We start from the raw sequence: 6,014 nt of genomic DNA, 5'->3' as shown, positions 1-6,014 counted from the left end.
GTGGTTGAAGGTCTTGTCGCGGTTGAGGACGATGCTCAAGGTTGGGTCTCTCATCTTGATCATGTTGTGGTTCTCCTCGTCCATGTTGGTCATGGCGAGGGTGGCGGCGGAGATCTCGCCGAGGTTGATCTTGAGGACCTTGGTCTTGGGGATGGCCATCACGCCCATGGTGGGCATGGCGATCCGCTTGGTAACGATCTTGTTGAAGGTCTTGGTCTTGTGGAGGACGCTCATGTGGACGAGCATGGCGATGTATCTCTCCACGCCTAGAGTTGGAGCGAGAGTCTTCATGACGAGCATGTGGGCGATGAGGTCGATGACGGTCTTCATGCCTTGAGGAAGAGCTTGGGGACGAAAGGCCACCATGAGAGTAATAGTCTTGTGACGAGCTTGATGAAGAGGAAGTAGAGCGGTGTCGATGATGACGACCCAAGTTGGTGATGGCGCGCTCGAGGCTATCCATGCGCCGCTCCATGTTGGCATCATTGGCCGCCATTTGGCCATTCAAGTTGTCCGTAGCTTCACGAAGAAGAGCCAAGTCTTGGTTCACGGCGGAGAAGTTGTGAGCCACCTCATCGTATTGCTCATCGATGCGGGTCTCGAAGAGGGTGAGTTGCTCCTTGAACTCTTGTCGTTGCGTCCATAGGTTGTGTTGAGTAGCCAACCTCTCGGTGTTGCGGAGGATCTCTTCATCCCTATTGGTATCTCCGTTCCTATCCATGATGGAAAGACAAGAACTATGTTGTGTATGTTAGTGGAAGGAGACTACCTCGCACTCTTACCAAGGTAAGATAGTATTGAGGCAATCCACCAAGCCGAAAGCAAGATCAAGTGTATCGGGAACACACGCAAAACCACACGCAAAAGCTAGCAAATATGGTGTTAGGCGAGTGTTGTGGAAAGCCAAAAGACAAATCCAAGATCGAGTATGCTGTTAAAAGTGGGTGAGGTCCAAAAATCCAAATGTCAATGTGAAGATCACTATAAACACGGAAAAAGTTGTGGAACACACACACGAGATAAGCGGGGTTAGTGCAACCAAAAGTGAGCGGAAAAGTGTATGTATAAGTGCTCGGTGTCACACTAACACAAGGAGAGCCAAAGCTTCGGTTGCAAAGGAAGAGACAACAAGATTCACACGCGGCCTCTCTTCTCCTATCTCTCTTTGCTTAAAAGCTTTTTTCTCTTTTGTATATGGTGGCACTTGCACTCGTTTGAATCTTTGGTGGCACGTGGACACTTTTGTATGTATGGGCGTATGGATGTATGGATGTATGGATGTATGGTGCTACTCGCACTCTTTTTGTGTTTTTGGGGCTTTTTCACGCACTATGTTAGCGTTAGCCTCGCTTTTGCTATCTTGCCACACGAGTGTTTGCTTGGATGCCTTACTCAACGCGACACACACACCTCACAATGCGGGGCCACGTGCAATGTCTCGCAACACTAGACAAGCAATGCTCGATGGGATAGATCGCAAAAGGAAGAGGGGTTACAAGGTGAAAGCTGCAAGTTATACCTGCGATGATGGTGGTGGTGGTGGTGGTGGTGGTGGAGATCGCCGAAAAACGAGGTCGAAGGAGGGCGCGAAGAGGCGCCCGGTCTGGGGGCCGGTTGGACCGGACCTGGGGCCGGCCTGGCCGGTCACACGGCCGGTCGACCGGTTTCTGGGCTGGCCCGGCCGGTCTGCAGCCCGGTTGACCGGATGCTCAACCGGACGGCACGATTTCTCTCTCCTGTTCTTCCCCAAACCAAATCCAAATCGACCAAAACGAAGGGACACGATGGAATCGGAGGCTCAAAGTTGGGGAAATAGTAGATCAAGCACAACAACACCAGATCCACGGACCAAAACCACTCAAAACGCAACCAAATCACAGATCGGTCAAGAGGCAATTTGGGGCTATTTTTGGGGATTTTTGGAAAATTTTCTAGTGACGAAATCGGGTGGGTGGGAGGTCAAATCCGCGGTAACCAAGAGCTGCTGATACCATATGATGAGGTCTAAGACCCCGTGTGTGGCCCGATCTCGCGGATTGACTTCGAAACCAAGGGGGAGAGATGGGAGAACGCGAGGAACACGAAGAACGCGACGAACACGAGGAACTCCGAGACTCACGCACGCACACCAACCCGATACACCCGATGCTTACCTCCGTGGCTCGATGGACCACGCCAATAGAATCTCCGAGGAAGAGGCACGAGGCGGAATTCCCGGAGAGAGATTGGGGTTGGAGAAGAAGAGCTTGATGAGGGAGAGAGAGAGTAGCTTGTACTAGAATCTCACTCAACAAGATCCAAATCAACAACCAAGGTGCCTTGATTACAGAGGGATGATAACCCTAGGGAGACTAAGCTCAAAGGTAGGTTTGAGTTCAAAACAAGTCTAAAGAGGTAAAGGGGCGTCTAGGGTGCTTATATAGTCTTACAAGGCGTCACGGGCCGAAAAGGTACAAAGGAAACAAGTTCGGGCCGATTTGGCGACTTAAGTCGTGCAGGCCGGTCAGGAGGCCGGTCGAGCCGACTGGGACCCGGGCAGCCGGTCCCGAGCCGGGCTGGGACCGGCGGCAACCGGACGAGGTTCCGGGGCCCCGGGATAGTGCCGGATGGCACAAGCGGGAAATCCGGTTTGGACCGGGTGGCCGGTCGAGGCGATCGGGCCGGGTTACGGGACCGGGTGGTCGGTCGGGGGCGGTCGGGCCGGGTTACGGACCGGCCGGCCATCTTCTCTTCCTTGCGCTCTTCGGGCGACTTCCGGTCCAGCTCCATGTCCATCTTCACGTCCAGCTGCTCCTCTCCTCCTCTTGTCCATGGTGTGTCCTCCTCTTCGTGGTCTTGATGCTCCTTGTACCTAATGACACATAACACGTCGGCATGAGGTAGCAATCCATCCAAAGGGATACCAAGATCAAGGGTGGTGAGGAGCGAGTTCACCTCATCATGTAGAGCTTTGGCTCGGGCTCGTGTCATCGGTCCGCTTGGGGGACTTGTTGGTCTTGGTGTAGCGACGTCGGTGACCGGGGCTACATCAGGAAGTTAATCGAGAGGCCGGTGGCGAGAGCAAAGTCACCAAGAACCTTCTTAAGGTAGGAGGCTGCGCTGGCGCTAGCCTTGCATAGAATGAGGGTGTTGTCGGCATATTGCAGAACCGGGAAACGAATATCATTGTACAGAGGGTGGGCCAGGCCCCCCTCATCCCTAGCTTTCCGGATTAAACGCTGGAGGACGTCAGCAACAATGATGAAAAGATATGGCGAGAGAGGTTCACCTTGACAGAGTCCGTTCGGATGCAGTCCCCAGGGACCCCATTGAGAAGAATTACAGTGTGCCCAATGAGATGGATGCGGGACATCCACTCCCACCATAAGTCATAGAAACCTCAAGCACGCAAAATGTCGAGGAGGCTTTCCAGTTGACAGAGTCAAAGGCCTTGCGGAAGTTGATCTTGAAGACTATGGTTGGTGCCTTACGCAGGTGACAGCATCGGAGGATGTCCGCGGCATAGACGATGTTTTCAGAGATACGGCGTCAGAGAGAGGACGGGCCGTGGAAGGCGAGAGGTAAGCACTTTAGTGATTGCTTTCATTGTGCAGTTTTGAAGGGAGATGGGCCGAAATAAGGAAGGGTGAGTCGCGGAGTCCGTTTTAGGCAGGAGGACAAGGAATGCCCTATTGATGCGCGTCAGGTCAATAGAGCCATCGTCGAAAGAGGAGAAGACACGAAGCACATCCTAAGAAACCAAATCCCAAAAAGTGGAATAAAATGAAGGCCCAAAGCCATCCGGGCCAGGGCTAGATGTTTTTCATGGAGGAGAAGGCACGGCGGATTTCCTCTGGAGAGAAGGGGGGCGACAGGGAAGCCAGAGAGGCATGGGCGGTGGGATACAGGGAGCTGAGGTCAAAACGCCAACCGGTGAGATAGGGATCAAGTTCCACAAGTCGCAACACGGAAGACTTAAACACAACTTCCACAAGTCGCCACCCTGCGTCACTAAAAGAAGGCAAAACACTCAACACTACGGAGACCACTACTGCACGACAGATGGAGCGATGAGAGAGACACATCAGAAGAACTTGACGCCAAGTGCAGAAGAGGAGTCCCCTACTCCTGAAGGGCACGCCGCTCACGCGACTTGACCTTGATGGCTTCAATGAGCAAGGAGATCGCCGTCCTTTCCTTTTTCTTGCTTACCGGACTCCATAGCTACAAGAAGACAGAATTTTTGAACAAATCATCAGTAGGAGTCAAAAAAAAAATTTCTCAATTAAGGCCTTATTTCTAGTAGTACAAAGGGACCAAGCAATATCAGCGAAAGACAACAAAGCATCCTCCTAGAATGGCCGGAGATGCCATTGAGAAGGGAAAAAGATTTGATGGAAGGATCTAGGTGCCCACATACACCACAGGCACTCACGAAAGCAAGCCCAAACAAACTTAGCAAGAGAACAGGTAAAAATGGTGTGGTCCTGATTCTCCGGTTCACGACAGAGAGGGCAAAGGCCATCTCCCGGCCCTCTCCTCTTTTGCACCTGATTTTGAGAGGAAGCTTCAGCAGCTACAGTTCCTTAAACGGGAAGACATCAGCGCCCTCATGCAGGGCCTTGTGAAGAGACGCAATAGAGAACAAGCTCGAGGGCTCTTGAATCCAAGACAACCTATCAAGCTCATCATTCAGCGAGACTTCACCCAGCTCTGCTTGCAGGGATCCCCACAGAGCCAGACCAGCAGAGTCCAAAGTTCTTCTAAAGATTGGTCGACCAGTTAGCCTATCTAGGATCTGAACAACAAGAGCCTGAGGATCCGAGCAGATGGCAAAAAAATTAAGAAGGGACTTTTCTCACAAGGGAACCTGGTGAAGCCATCTATCCTCCCATAAGAGAGATGAGCTCTCCCCGGCTCGTCGGAGCTCCGTGAGTGCGCCTAGTCGTCGAGGACGACGACCTCCGCGTCCTCCATCTCCTCGTCGCCGTCGCTGAAGGACCACCAGTCGCCCTCCATGTCCTCGTCGACGCCGTCATCGCCCGCCACGGCCTCCACCTCCTTCGCGCGCTGCTGGAGGTTCAACGCGGCAATGGCGGCCTCCACCTCCTCCCGCTCGCGCCAGTCCTGTCCTCTGCATCCTGCAGGGCGAGGGCGAGCGCAATGCGCATTACCCGGGCCTCTTCCTCGTCTCCGCGGCGACGGGATGGTGTGCGCGATGAGGAAGCCGAGGAGGAAGACGCCTCGCCGGCCGGGCGAAAGAAGACGCGGGCCGGGGGAGCGTGCGGCGTCGCCACGTACGGCGCAAGCGACGGCGGCGGGCGCAGACCATGGTTGGTCCACTTGCGTGCCGCCCACCGCTTCGCGCCGATGCTCCGACCAACTTCGCCCGCGCCTCGTCGCCATAGGGGTGCGGTGACCCGCCCGCCGGTGGCCTGCGGCCGCCACCTCCTCCTCCGCTGCGACCTCCTCCGAGGCCGCATCCATCGATGTGGAGCGACATGGCGGCGGTGGATGTGTCGATCTACTAGCCTGCGGCGGGGATTGCCTGCCGGAGCTCGATATGTGCGCAGTGGCGACGACGGCTAGGGTTGGGCTGTGCGGCGGAGGAGTGCTGATTGGAATCCGTATCCGGCCGCACAGCCGGTACTAGTAGGGGACGAGCAGGCTACGATTGCGTGGCCCGTGAAAATAATTTGCGGTCCGGTCCATTCACCGGCTCCGTTAGCTCGCCCACTCGACGCTCGGCCCGTGAACTCGCCGGAAAAATACGGAGTTTGGCCGTTTAAGGACGACCCTGCTAGAGTTTTCTCTTTCCCTGGATATCAAGCGCATCGCCTCGCTCCTCCGCTCGGCAGCCACGGGAGGGGACCAGGGAGGGACGCCACTATTCAGTAGATAAAGGCGAGATGCGCAGCCACGGAGTAGTGGGGCGTTGGCCGCGGGGCCGTTGAGGCGTCGCCGGAGCTACGGAGGCGGCAAAGGGAGGATGGAGATGGACGGCCAAGGAGCCCACCGCCTCCACCGTATCTAGG

The 6,014-nt window shown here is 55.1% G+C and overlaps 1 long non-coding RNA gene across 1 annotated transcript; it reads right to left on the bottom strand.

Moving 5' to 3' along the window:
* Positions 1-3,892: 3,892 nt before the first annotated feature.
* On the bottom strand, positions 3,893-5,725 carry LOC127295297 (uncharacterized). The gene is made up of 2 exons (XR_011743193.1): positions 4,842-5,725; positions 3,893-4,203 (listed from the first exon to the last, which is right to left on the bottom strand). It is a non-coding gene; the product is annotated as an uncharacterized lncRNA (long non-coding RNA).
* Positions 5,726-6,014: the final 289 nt, after the last annotated feature.

This window comes from Lolium perenne, chromosome 4 (genome assembly GCF_019359855.2).
Source record: "Lolium perenne isolate Kyuss_39 chromosome 4, Kyuss_2.0, whole genome shotgun sequence".
In the NCBI taxonomy this organism is placed as follows: Eukaryota; Viridiplantae; Streptophyta; class Magnoliopsida; order Poales; family Poaceae; genus Lolium; species Lolium perenne.
Note: the sequence above shows the minus strand (reverse complement) of the source record. Positions and strands in the feature narration are given on the sequence as shown.